Source organism: Hemicordylus capensis, chromosome 2 (genome assembly GCF_027244095.1).
Source record: "Hemicordylus capensis ecotype Gifberg chromosome 2, rHemCap1.1.pri, whole genome shotgun sequence".
Classification (NCBI taxonomy): Eukaryota; Metazoa; Chordata; class Lepidosauria; order Squamata; family Cordylidae; genus Hemicordylus; species Hemicordylus capensis.
Genome location: NC_069658.1, coordinates 149,493,748 through 149,508,362, shown reverse-complemented (window position 1 = coordinate 149,508,362; position 14,615 = coordinate 149,493,748). Strand labels below are relative to the sequence as shown.

Below are 14,615 nucleotides of genomic sequence, written 5' to 3'. Positions count from 1 at the left end.
CTTCCTTTGGGGATCTGGGGGCAAAGACTTAATGGCTTGGCGATGCTGTCCATCAAAAAGCAGAAGATCAAAGAAATTCTGGACTTCAGTCATAGAACAATCGAACTGCTTGTAAGACAAAAGGAGTGTCGGGTCAATTTTCTTTACCAACAGTGATCAGAAGAGGCATTGCTCCGAACAACGAATTGGAAGATTGAACCATGTCAGAAAAAAAGAGGAAGCAGAACAGCCACTGTTGCTGAAGCTGAGCTTCTTTATTTTGTACTCATTGCAATAAATAAATTTAAAAAAAACCACCTTGAACCACCTTTTGTTTGTTGGCATAGACAAAAATAAAGTGTGTGTTAAATTATAAATGTCATTTGATTAAATAAATAATTACTTTGGCTACATGCTGCTTGGACAGAGTCTTGGCAAATACATCTTTCTTCTCACCTAAATTGTTCCGAGTGCAGATAAGCAGGCGTGGAGGCTAGAGCTGTGAAGTATCTTGCTACTGGCAGTTCGAAGAGGAGTTGGTAAAGCTAACTGGGAGGTGAATTTAAAATCAAGAAGCAGGGGTCTTGGGAATTAATTATTGTGGCTGGGGATGCTGGGAGATGAAGTTCAGCAACATCTGGAGGAACTCAGGTTGGGAACCACTGCACTAGAAAAAAAGAGGGTCTAAGAAACATTAGGTGTACTTAAACAATTTCCAGCACCTAAGTGTGATGTTGCTTTGCAGAAGAGCCACATTTGGTTGATTATTATTATTATTTGTTATTTACATTTTATATCCCGCTCTTCCTCCAAGGAGCCCAGAGCGGTGTACTACATACTTAAGTTTCTCTGCAATACTCTGACAAAGCAAGAGAGAGGATGTTGACACACAGATCTCTAAGCTGCTCTTAAATATATAGCAAAAGAAAAAATTATGGGGAAAGATCTGTTTTTAGGATCTGTTTTTACAAGAAGCTGAAGATTACTGCCCCTCACACACCACACCAGCCAGAGTTAAAAGTACAGTAAGCTTTGTAAGTGCTGCCTCATTCATGGCTTAAGGCTTTTGTTGGGTTAGTGATGATAAAACATTTGACAAAACGATTAGCACCTTGAAGATGGACCAAGGACTAGTAGCTCATGACTTGTAGGCAAAGGCAAATGACTTGTAGGCAACTTGGTGAGCGCCTTTTTCAGCATGATTCTCACTGCACTCAGCAGCAGTGAATACTCCCACCCTTAATTACCCATTCTGCTCAAAACCCAGCACCTTCCCTATATACATTCCACTGCCCTCTCAGTGCCCCCTGTCTGGGCCTGCTCCTGGTGACCACAGAGCCATGTGGTTTTCTTGGTTGAATCAGGAGTGGGTTACCATTGCCTTTCTCCTGTGCAGTATGAGATGATGCTTTTACCATTGTCACTGAAGTGAGCATCCACCTCCAACACCTTCCCTATATTGCTGCTGCCCAATAGAGGTGACTACAAATATATATTTACTAGGCATTGTCTGGGAAGCACACCAACGGGGATTCGAACTAATGGCCTCTTGCTCCCTAGGCAAGCTTCTTCCCCGCTGTGCCACTGCAGCTGATTGTTCCATATGCCATGGAGCTAATTTTGAAGCTTTAAGTATACAAGAAGTGTGTGCCCAAGGATAGCTGACAAGAAACCAAACCAACGTGACAAATGTGGGAGACTGCACATAGACTGCACTCGACCAGTTACCAGACTTGTGATAATTGCCTTTCGGTCAGTCACTGTGTGTAATTTCAGTTGAAATGTAGAGAATTGAAATGTTGAAGCATGGATTCTCCTTACTGTGGTAGGGTGTGAAATGTTTCTTAGCTAACAACACACATTCACATGATTTGTGCAGTCACACAGGGCACCATGCTCGGGGTATGGGGGTCACCACTGCACTCCCCTGTACTGAAATATTAAATTAGTGGGGGTTCTGTGGTCTGGAAAAGTTGGGGGCGATGCAGTGAATCCAAGGGGATGACTTGAGAGTAGAAGGTCCTAAGCTTGAGTAAAAATGACTCGGGATGAGGGTTAATTCATTTTTCTGTGCAAATGGCTTTGGGAATTTTTTGTTGGAAAAACTATATAAATATTTGTAAGAGTAGTAGTAATCTAAGTGGGACTTACTTCTAGAATATATAGAATCAAGCCACATACATTCCCATTTCTTTAATTCATCTGGCCTTACTTCTTAAGCTCTTTATCATTTAGTTTGCGTTCTTTGACCTCTCTCTAGCTTCTTTCATTTTTTCCCAAATAGTAGTGCCATACAAAGGTTACAGGAAATATCAGGGTCAAGTGTAGCTGTTTATTTACATGTCATAACTTAAGATGCTACCGTCACTGTTCCCACTGTTGTTGATATGACAACATTACTGTTCTTTTGGGACCAGACTTTGGAAGGGCTATAGCTAGTTGGGATAGAAGTTCCTTTTAAGTATATCAGTCCCCGTCCCCCCCCGTTTCATACCATGAAGAAAGAAATCTTTGCCACTGGTACTCTCATCAAATTCCCACAGGAACACTTATAGGAGGGTGCAGAGGGAGGATCTGGATACATCAGCTTTGTGTCTACAGTTTTTGTCTATGGTACTCTTGGTAGCGGGAGCAGCTGAACCGTTTCTTCCACTTTGGCAAGCTGCATTTCCTTGCCGACTTTTCTGCACTGGCTTTTCATCTGTTAACAAGTCAAATAATGTGTTATGACTCATTTGGGAACTACCAGCGTATCCACTGATGAATCAACTTCTAGTAACTTACCTGCCCTTTTACAGATCAATTATATTTAAATAAATGTGAATGCTACCACAACTGCAGTGTAGATGGGCTGTTTGTTTTTGACATACAGAAAGAACAAAAGCTATGCCTCCTTGTTAGAAAGAGCATCTTTAATACTGACTTCATTCATTTCCTGTTAGAGCAAATTAAAATAAAATAGCTTTGAAAATAAGTGTGCCCTTCAGCCATAATCTCTCACCATTAATATTTGTCTCCACTAATCTACCAATTAAAAAATGTATAGTAGTGCTATTGTTTATAGATGTTGTATGATGGGAAAGGATTTATGATGATATGAATATTATGAATAGCTCGAACAGGGTTAACTGAACTTGCAAAGGTATTCCTCCATTCTAATTGATTAATTTATTTTATTTTTATTTATTTATTTGACATCTTCTGTTCCGCTCTTCCTCCAAGAGGCCCAGAGCAGTGTACTACATACTTAGGTTTCGTCTCACAACAACCCTGTGAAGTAGGTTAGGCTGAGAGAGAAATGACTGGCCCAGAGTCACCCAGCAAGTCTCATGGCTGAATGGGGATTTGAACTCGGGTATCACCAGCCCTAGTCCAGCATGCTAGCCACTACCCCATGCTGGCTCAATTTCAGTCAAAATTTCAGTCAAAAGTTACAATACTTCAATAGGATTGCAAACCACCACCACCCCCAAATACCTGCTGCATGCAAGGAACTTTTGACTTATAAAGGCATGCTTGTGGTAGGTGGGAATTAATAGCCTCTAACAATATTGTAACAAAAGTGCCCAGCTACTTCAAAGAAATGGATGATGTCTGATATTTTGCTTGATGTATGAATGCTGCTCACCTATTTCAAATATTTCCTTAGAAGATCGTGGTTTGTTCTGGGCAGGCCATGGCTTTCTGCTTCTCTTTGGGAAATCCTTAGAGGGGAAAATCACAATGGTGGTGTAAATGAGACCACATTTTAAAAACAACTGTGAGTATTAAGTAATTTGTTAAAAATGACAACAAAGCAGTAAGTAAGTAAAGCCAATAGGAACAGGAATCGAAATAGCAAGCTGAAATACTATGTACCATCTAATGGGTTATCTAGTTAACAATTACACATTGAGGCAGGTCTCACGATCAGTGAGACCCACTTTTGCTGGGTTTGCAGGGAGAGTGGGCTAAGCCTGCAGACGATCGGGCAGACCTGCCTGGGCGGCCAGATCGGCCGCCCACATGACTGCCAGCTCTGTGACGGGGCCGGCAGGGGCTGGGGAGTTCAGGGGCCACGTGGCTACTTGAGTGGGTTACCCGCTCAGGAACCACCGGGCTCGCAGCCGAGCCCGGTGGTTCCCACGGTGGGACAAAATTGGGCCAGCAGAGGCTAGCCCAATTTCATCCCATCGTGTGAATAGCCTCATTGAATAGGCTATAGATCTAGCACCAGAGCAAGCCTGAAAGCAAAAGCTAGCCCTGAATTTATAGGCTGTCCCCAAAAAGAAAAAGTGGAGCACAGTAAACTCAGTTCATCCCACTCTGTATTATTCCCTTTAAAATAAACATGATTCCTACAGAAATGTTTATTTTTAAAGGGGGGAAAAACCAACCAAGGCCGCTGGGAAAATACAACAAAGTCAGTCATACAGTTAAATATATTTTATGTTATTTTTAATTTCATATTTGGCATCAAATTATTTCAGTCTGCTTATGGTTCCTTTCCTCTAATCCCTCTTTGTCTATTCTATAAATTTCAGCTGATATTATTTACAGTAACATCCCATTGCTGTCCCAGAAACAGGATTTGTTTCTCTACTGGCAAATAGCATCTTCAGAGATACCCATGTTTTGCTTGTGTTTTTCTCCCCATTTGCCAGCAGAGGGCAAACAATACACTTGAAGAGTTGACAAAGGGTTGACATAGAATGGCCTCTTAATAAACCAGACCTGCTCAACTTCAGCCCTCCTGCAGATGTTGGCCTACAACTCCTACAATCCCTGGCTATTGGCCACTGTGGCTGGGGATTATGAGAGCTGTCGTCCAAAACCAGCTGGGGATCCAAAGCTGAGCACGCCTGTAATAAACCAACAAGGAAAGGATCTTCAGCAATTATGACATTACAAGTGAATTTTGGCCCGTTGAATAACGGGCGCTAGTAACGGCGCTCCTGGACCCCCGCCGCCATTCCCCCTCCCTCCGCCGTTCCCCCCCTACCTTTAAGGGCCAAATCGGCCCAGGCATTTGCCCCCGCCAGGCCGGGGAGACGGAGACCGGGGGCGGAGCGGAGGCCATGTAACCTTAAAAAAAAATTTACTCCCGCGGCCGCCGCCGCCGACCACCCACCCTCCCACCCAGCTGCCGAGTCCCCCTTACCCTGGCCGACTGCTGTCGGCCGAAGACAGCCCTTAATTTAAGAGGCCGAGAGGAGCTCGCAAGCAGAGCTCCTCTCTGTGCAAAGCCTCTTGCCGAACTGCCGCTTTGGGCGCTTGCGTCCCTTGCGCCCAAAGCGGCAGTTCGGCAAGAGGCTTTGCACAGAGAGGAGCTCTGCTTGCGAGCTCCTCTCGGCCTCTTAAATTAAGGGCTGTCTTCGGCCGACAGCAGTCGGCCAGGGTAAGGGGGACTCGGCAGCTGGGAGGGAGGGTGGGCGGTCGGCGGCGGCGGCCGCGGGAGTAAATTTTTTTTTAAGGTTACATGGCCTCCGCTCCGCCCCCGGCCTCCATCTATTTTGGCCGAGGCGGCGGCTCTGATGGCTGGCCCAAGATGGCTGCCGGGTGCCGGCGAGCGTGTCTCCCTTGCCCTGTTCTGCGCCTGCGCGAAGCGCAGGCGCAGAACAGGCCAGGGAGGCACGAACACACGCCTTGGTGTCCGTCCACGGACGGACACCAAGGCTTTTATTAGAGAGGATTATTTTGTGTCTCAAACCGTGCTACTTACTTCTGAGTGCTCAGCAAAGCATCTCTTCCTGGCTTTGGGGTGGCAGTACAAATATCTGCAGAAAAAAAGTACACATAATGTGGATTTGGATTCAGCCAACAATGTAAGTCATGCCTTGCTACAACACAGCTCTGTACTTAATAGTGAGAACTGAAGACCATTCACATCTGTACACTTGTATGTTGTAGTACGAGTGTCCAGATGTCTGTACATTTTGTGAGAATGAATGACTATGCCTGTGTTCATTTTAAAAATGAACCTGTGTACAGGCTCCTCAAATGCATGGTACAGATAGAAAAGCCCTATTCAGATGTTATCCTGTACAAGTTGTTAATGGAACTGGCAGATACCCCATGCAACGTTTTAGGCTTCTGTGGGGGAATTAGCGAGCTTGGGAAGAGCAGCCCACCTTCAGAATAGATCTGTGTAAAGTTTCGAATGCTGAAAGAACTGAACAGAGAGATTAGAATTCAAAAATAGAATAAGGTTTATTTGAGGGCTTTTAGGGGTAAAGGAAGATAAAATAATGGTCAATAGGCAACAGTATTTAACCAGCGCGACTAAGAGGTTAACAGGACTATGATACAGCTCACAAGGAGGCAAATTGGCTTGAGTTTCTGAATTAAGTACACTCAAAGCTGGCAAGAGACAGGTTCTGGATTTTAGAAGAAGAGGAGAGGGAATGAGAGATTTGAGAGCAGGAGTTAGATACTACCTCGATCCTTCCAGTGGGATGCTGTAAAACCTTTGTAGCTCGGTCATTAGCGAGGGGTTTCTCTCCTCCAAGGTAGGCAGGAAGGTGGAAAGGTGGGAGCAGGAGCCCAGGGACCAGGCAGAGGTCTGGGAGCTGGGGCAGCGGGGGTGGGGGGAGACCAGAATCTGGCAGCCAGGAGTGCTGCACAGACCAGGTGAGGGAAAAGGGCCAGTCTGGAGGTAACAAGAGGGACAGGAGTGAGCGTCAAGGCAAAGCGAGACGGAGGTGCCAGTGCCAAGACGTAGTGAAAAGCAGCTGGTGGATCCGAGGAAGAAACACTTGGTGAATCAGGTAGAGACACACCGATTGATTGTGTCTTGGTCACTTATAGGAAAAATCTTGCCTGTGGGCATTATGCTAATCGTACCTTGGAAAGGTAGACAAAAGGGACAAAGCACAGGATGAAGCCTTGTCCTTTTCAGTTTGCTGGGTATGCTTCCTTTTAGCACAAAGGCTGAAACATAAGGGTGTAGGGTGAAACATAATGGATGCATCAAGGTCGATCTCGTGTCTTTTTAGAATACTCAGGAGTGACCGTAAACAAGCTAACTTCCTGTGCCTTGAGCCAACCATTAATATGCTCATTAGCAGAGGAGATGACTTGCTGCCTTCTTATTGCTCCTTCCTGAAGCGGCAATATCTTGACTTGATCCTCTGTGCCAACATAGGGAGAATACTTGACTGATTCTTGAAAAGTATAGCACTGATTCAGTCACGTCTGCTCTGGCATTCCTCACCTGAAAATAATCAAGGAGGCGAGTGAAAGGAGATTCTCCTCCAGTCCCAAAATTAAACTTGATGGTAATGGGAACTACTATCCCAGGCTACGTGCCAAGTGACATGCCCTATGAGTTAGCTCATGCAAACCAAAATGGAGGTCTCATGGTCTCATGGGATCTGAACAGCAAGATGTGGGGATTACCAGCTGGTAGCCCTCAAACTAGGTATAGGGAGCCCTCAGGCTCTCTTAGTAACAGAGTATACAGATGTTTGCACACTTGTACGTGTGTTTGTATGAATGACTGTTCCTGTGTCCATGTTAAAAACGAACCTGGGTACAGGCCCCTCAAATGCATGGTACAAATAGGAAGTGTACTGCTGTACCTGCGTTCAACATAATGGGTGAATGACTGTACCTGTGTACCTGTGTACACAGTACACTCTCATTGTACAAGTGTTCAACATAATGGGTAAATTGGGCTATTGTCATGAAGGGCAATAATGTAAAATCATTTTTAAGGTAAGCATAGGTGTTTGGGGCTAAATATTTCCTAGGCAGACATTTAAACGTTCAATCCTATCCTATGAACACAACTGGGAAAATCTGCCCTTTCCTAACGAAAGGCTCAATCAGCATCCACCAACATAGTGTAATTTTATAAACCTTGGTATAAATACACTCCAGTAATCCTTAATATATCCAAAGTTACCTGTTGGCAGCTTGCAATAGATCCCCCCTTGCCCTTAAAACATCCAGCTGATTGAATCGAGGCTTGCCAAGATCTATACTATACTTCAGGCAATGACATCAGAGCAGCTAAGCCAATGGGAGTAGTCCTATGATAACATTTACACAGCTAATTCAAAGTGGTCAAAGAGTCCCAACTATGACATCGTAAGGCCTGTTTGCAAGCCCCAAGTGAACTGAAATAGATGATCACATATTTTTGGCTTCAGAGTTGGCAGGAGGAAGAAGGCAGTAGTGAAGAAGTCCGACAATACTCACAGTTCCCTTTGTTACAGGGATCTCAGCTGTCTCTTCAGTGTTGTAAGCAGTCAGGAAAACTGCTCTCGCATTATATTTTCCTTATTGTATTAAAAAGAGACATATACAACAGCAGCCAAAAGATGCTTGTCATTTGGCCCGCGCTTATATTAAAACCAGCTGAGGAACCAGTACACATACAGAGGAACAAGCTTTCCCTCCACCATGCATATGAGGTAATGCGTTATGTGCATGCAACCTGCAGACCCTATTCATGCCCTCTTTCCCACTTTTAAGAACATAAGAAGCGTCCTGCTACATCAAAACATCTAATCCAGCATCCTTTTCCCCACAATGCTTCTGGGGAGCCCATACACAGGCATGAAGGCAATAGTCCTCCCCTGCTGTTGCCCCCAGCAACTGGCATTTAAAAATGGAGGCTCTGCTTAGCTTTCATTCCAAGTAGTCATTGACAGACCTAGTGTCCTTTGTCCTATCTCCTTTAAAGACAGTGGGCACCACTGCCACAGTTTATGCAGTAAATTCCCTGAGTTCAGAAGTGCTCTGAGTCTACAATCAATCCATTTAATTTGAGCCTCTTCAGGTATTGTGCTTTTGGGGAGAGCAAATGCAGAAGGGCAGGGGTGTATCTAGGGTGGGGCAGGCAGGGCACGTGCCCCGGGCGCCACTTGAAGGGGGGCGCCATTTCTTAAAATAATTTTTTTTAAAAAATGGCTGCCAAAAACAAAATGGCCACCCGCATGCTCAAATGGCCTCTGTGAGGCCTTAGGCCATGCCAGGCCTCGCAGAGGCCATCTGAGCATGTGTGGTGGCCATTTTGTTTTCAGCGGCATATATATATATATATATATATATATATATATGCCACCACATGTGCTCGAATGGTCCCTGCAAGGCCCTAGGCCTTGCCAGGCCTCACAGAGGCCATTTGAGCATGCGTTGCAGCCTCCAAAATGGCCACCACGCTGATCTTTGCAGTCCCGAATAGGCCCGAAAATCAGCCCAGGATGGGCTGTGGCGGTGAATTAAGAGGCCAGCAGCAAGAGGGGGAATGGTGAGTTTGTCTTTGAATCAGTGTGAAATCCTTAGTATTAAGGCCCACTGGGAGTTTCAGAAAGATAGTTAAGATGAGAGAAAGAGAGCAAGAAATACTGGAATATATTCCAAGCAGTGACACAGTTTACTCTGCATATCCTTTAATTATTTTCAGACTATCTGGGAAAAGTCAAATTCTCCATTTATTTTAAAAACATATGTAATAGTGATGCTACAATGCATAGTAGAGAATTAGATAGGCACTTCTGTTTAGTTTTCCAAGTACACCTCCACATAGTATTTGGGTATTTCATGAACCCCAGCATACTGAAATTTGCAGTTTTCCGGCATTTTTTGGTCTGGTTACGTCCACTGCTAAATAGTTTTTGAAATATTAAAAGATTAACGAGCTTGACTTGTATTTTTGAGCTGATATTATGGTAAAGTTATCTGAAAGATGGGTGTCATGTTTGGACAGGGGGCGCAATTTCAGTGCTTGCCCTAGGCACTATTTTCCCTAGATACGCCTCTGAAGAAGGGGCCCAGCAGGACTGGGCCTGCTAACCTAACTCCCTGTGGATATGCCAACTAGCCCTGCTCTCCCCACATTCAGCTTTTTTCTGAAGACAGATGCATTGCTTACAGGGAGTGCTCTTTGTCATGGGGAGAACCAAGCCTGCATTCAGCACGTGCCTTGCAAACACACACTGAATGTGAAGAGAGTACGGGAGAGGAGAGCTGGTCTTGTGGTAGCAAGCATGACTAGTCCCCTTAGCTAAGCAGGGTCTGCCCTGGTTGCATATGAATGGGAGACTAGAAGTGTGAGTACTGTAACATATTCCCCTCAGGGGATGGAGCCGCTCTGGGAAGAGCAGAAGGTTACAAGTTCCCTCCCTGGCTTCTCCAAGATAGGGCTGAGAGATTCCTGCCTGCAACCTTGGAGAAGCCGCTGCCAGTCTGTGAAGACAATACTGAGCTAGATAGACCAATGGTCTGACTCAGTATATGGCAGCTTCCTATGTTCCTATGAGTTTGTGGGGGGCATTGTTAGTGGGTGTGATCCCACTATGCCCCTCATACAGGTGAAACTCGGAAAATTAGAATATCGTGCAAAAGTCCATTAATTTCAGTAATGCAAATTAAAAGGTGAAACTGATATATGAGACAGACGCATTACATGCAAAGCGAGATAAGTCAAGCCTTAATTTGTTATAATTGTGATGATCATGGAGTACAGCTCATGAGAACCCCAAATCCACAATCCCAGAAAATTAGAATATTACATGGAACCAAGAAGACAAGGATTGTAGAAGAGAACAATATCGGACCTCTGAAAAGTATAAGCATGCATATGTATTCAGTACTTGGTTTGGGCCCCTTTTGCAGCAATTACTGCCTCAATGCGGCGTGGCATGGATGCTATCAGCCTGTGGCACTGATGAGGTATTATGGAAGACCAGGATGCTTAATTAGCGGCCTTCAGCTCTTCTGCATTGTTTGGTCTCATGTCTCTCATCCTTCTCTCGGCAATGCCCCATAGATTCTCTATGGGGTCAGGTCAGGCGAGTTTGCTGGCCGATCAAGCATGGTACACTGTATACTTTTCAGAGGTCTGATATTATTCTATTCTACAATCCTTGTCTTCTTGGTTCCATGTAATATTCTAATTTTCTGGGATTGTGGATTTGGGGTTTTCATGAGCTGTACGCCATGATCATCACAATTATAACAAATTAAGGCTTGACTTATCTCGCTTTGCATGTAATGCGTCTGTCTCATATATCAGTTTCACCTTTTAATTTGCATTACTGAAATTAATGGACTTTTGCACGATATTCTAATTTTCCGAGTTTCACCTGTACATTTGCTATCTCCAGAGACCATAACACTTGAAGAGGGCTTCTTGTGCTCTAGTGTTAAGGAAGAAGGAGAAAAAGTTCTATTTACTTGCTCCAAAACAGGCATCATGTTATAATCCTCCTTCATGCTCCCCCCCACCTTAGCTATATTTAAAAAACACACAACAAGAATGCCCCCATTCAGCCTCTCCATATAGAAAAGGTGCTCCAACCTCTACTCTAGCCCTTTGCAAACTTAGATATGTCAAATCTAAGATCAAGACACATGAACTATAGGCAGTCTGGAGAATGTTCCGAGACATGGGTCTCTTGCACCTGATTTCTCCAGCATTACAGAGATGCAAGTTAGGGGCAGACCAGATTATTGTGGCATTTGAGTAAGGTGCCAAGTGCTCCCTGGCTGGGGGTCAGCCCCCTTGAAACAGATACAAGTTCTGAGTGTAGCAGGGAAGTGGAGAGGGGAGGCTGCCACCATCCTCAATCTCTCTTCTTGCAAGCTTTGCAGAAAGTGTGAAGCATGCCACCCCTTGTAAAGCTGGTAAGGGTCCAATTGGCCCCACAAAGCTGCTCCAATGGTAGTGGTGGAGGGCATCTTGCTGCTCTAACACCCCAATAATCTACCACGTGAGGCTACAGCCTTACCTTGCCTAATGAAAGGGGCAAATGGTCATTTTAACTGAGGCAATGGTCATTTCCAAACCATAATCCTATGCATATTTGCTTGAAACATAAATAGTCAGAAGGGCCCTCATCATCCCAAACAGGGAGACAAAAACAAAACTTTAGAAAACAATATTGATATATGGTAAGCAAAATCTATATATTAGTGCAATTCTCACCGTAGCTGGAAATGCCCCAGGCAAAGAGAACCGGGACAACGCTCTACAAGAACGTTTCTCAAGTCAGAAAAGTCCCTTTTCCTGATACTTCTCATTGTTATTCTATATTTAAACAAGTCCTTACCTTTGTAGATACGAGTTGACCGTGAAAGACAGTGGTGTATAGAGTTTCTTTCCTCCTTCAGGAACCCATCTGATGGATGTGTCAACTCCAACTCCAATGTGCCCCTGAGCTCCTGAAGAAATTGGCATTGCTTTCTCAGAAATAGCAGGACATGAGGGTATCAGTGAAAACACTCTTGTGTTTGACACCTTTTGTCCTATTGCTTTTTCCACACAGTGCCCCACTGTGGAATTACCAAGTAGAAACTCTCTTTCTTCTGGCCCCACTGAATGTCTGTGGTCTTGTTTGTTGTGGTAGCCATGGAAGCAATGGCTGACAGGCTAATCCGCCACACACACACTCACGAATAATGAAAGTGAACATCTTTCATCCAAAAGGCTTCAGCTATCAAGGAACGGAAACACTTTGTAATTTGACTCTTTAGACTCTACAGCTCGGAAGAATAACTGTCTATTTGTAGGCTGCTGGGTTTTGTTTGTTTGTTTGTTTAATTATGAGTGTGGTATGTTTGTTGTTGCAAGTTCACCAGAGCAAGGTGGTCCATGACAGTAGCACAACAGGAGGCGAATAAAACATCTTTGAATGGCTAATCTGTCGGAGCATCTGCATTTGATTGTGGAACACAGAGAGAAAATAAATTGGAGTCCTTTGTGCTATGAAAGGAATGTAACCAAGTGATAACAGTACCAATGGCAACAAGTCTTCGCAACCATACCTACCCACCCCGATTATCCTCTTAGTGGCATTATGTAGCCTACAAATTCCATGTCCCTTCACAAGCAAGTACTGTGGCTTTAACTTTTTATTTTGTTGTCATTTGTATTTTTTTGTGAGCCACCAAGAGATGTAGGTTTTGGGCGGTATATAAATATTTCAAATGAATGAATCAATCACAGCAATCACTCCTCTGGTTACAACACAGATCAATCTACTTAAAATAAGAACATAAGAACAGCCCTGTTGGATCAGGCCCAAGGAGGCCCATCTAGTCCAGCACCCTGTTTTGCACAGTGGCCCACCAGATCCTCCTGGGAGCCACAGGCAGGAGTTGAGGGCATGCCTCTCTCCTGCTGTTACTCCCCTGCAACTGGTACTCAGAGGCATCCTGCCTTGGAGACTGGAGGTAGCCCATAGCCCTCCAACTAGTAGCCGTTGACAGACCTTTCCTCCATGAAGTTATCCAAACCCCTCTTAAAGCCATCCAGGTTGTTGGCTGTCACCACATCTCGTGGCAGAGAATTCTACAAGTTGATTATGCATTGTGTGAAAAAAATACTTCTGCTTTCTGGTCCTAAATTTCCTGGCAATCCATTTCATGGGATGAGACCCCTGGTTCTAGTGTTATGTGAGGGGGGGGGGGAATTTCTCTCTATCCACTTTCTCCACACCATGCATGATTTTATAGACCTCTATCATGTCTCCCTGCAGTTGGCTTTTTCTTTTTTTAACTAAATAGCCCCAAGTGTTGTAGCCTTGCCTCATAAGAAAGGTGCTCTAGGTCCCTGATCATCTTGGTTGCCCTCTTCTGCACCTTTTCCAGTTCTACAAATGTTCCCAGGGGGACACACACCCCCTCAACCATATCCAAAACTCAACTATTCTTCAAAATCTTTTTTTCATATAAAATAAGATGCCATGTGGGGGGCGGGGAGGAGGGAGGTCCAGGGATTTCTGTGCTTTGCAGCTACCTTTTGTTGGAGTAGTAGTGGTGTGTGTGTGTGTGTGTGGGGGGGGGGCAGCTAAGAACAGCTATGCCAAAATCTGGATTTTTCCATGTCTATGGGCAGCAGTCACTTCCATTCCAGAGATTTTTTTAACGAAGGCTTCCAAAGGGAAGCCAGTATCGATCCTTGTGAGTCTTAGATATCTATGTAGTCACTGGTTAGAGAACCAAATGGCACCTGGGTATTCACACCCGCTTGGTCCTAGTGAAAACACCAGCAAGGAGCAGCTCAGCCAGGGCCAGCCCATCAGTCAGAGGAACTCCTAACAGCGGGGAGCCCACTTTCTCTTCCAGAAAGGACCCTGCAACTGCTATGGTCAGTCTTTTACTGCCAAGGCAGGAGGAAGGGCAACCTGGTCCCACTCAAGACAGGATCATTTCCCTCATATAATGCAGATTGGGTACTGAGGCTGGCAGGGGGGAGAAGCATCTCCTGAGTTCAGGGCAGAGGAGACATTGGAATTGGGGACTGCCTGGTTCATAGTTCAGTCTTGCAGTCTCTAGCTCTCTGTTCCTAAAGCCCCATTGAGATATTGTGCTGGTATGAGTGTCCAGAGATACAGGTATACCACACATTAAGCTGAGCACAGGTATAGCAGTACCCTTCCTATTGGTACCATGCATTTGAGAGCTCTGTACCCAGGATCACTTTCTAAATGAGCACAAGAACAGTCATTCACACAGACACATGAACAAGTGTACAGACATCTGTACACTCACACAACGTAATGTCTGAATAGGGCTAATGTCACGGCAGCATTGCTGGAATTTGAAGAAAAGGCAGCTGAGCAGAGCAAGCTCTCTCAATAGGTTGGCAGGGTGAGGATGGTGTCAGTCACTACTAAGCAGAAAGGTTGTGGATCTGGCCTTAAGAA

At 44.8% G+C, this 14,615-nt stretch overlaps 1 protein-coding gene across 4 annotated transcripts in view; it reads right to left on the bottom strand.

Moving 5' to 3' along the window:
- Nucleotides 1–14,615, bottom strand: part of MFHAS1 (multifunctional ROCO family signaling regulator 1) — a 92,766-nt gene that overhangs the window by 8,045 nt on the left and 70,106 nt on the right. The window contains exons 4-7 of one of the 4 annotated variants that reach the window (XM_053303685.1): nt 12,018–12,129; nt 5,681–5,735; nt 3,608–3,683; nt 2,474–2,680 (exon numbers count right to left, since the gene is read on the bottom strand). The gene's annotated coding sequence lies outside the window, so the exon portion shown is untranslated. Of the gene's footprint in view, nt 1–233; nt 2,681–3,607; nt 3,684–5,680; nt 5,736–7,080; nt 7,172–12,017; nt 12,130–14,615 lie in introns of those variants that run through there. The other 3 variants (XM_053303684.1, XM_053303686.1, XM_053303687.1) reach the window with 3 other exon arrangements.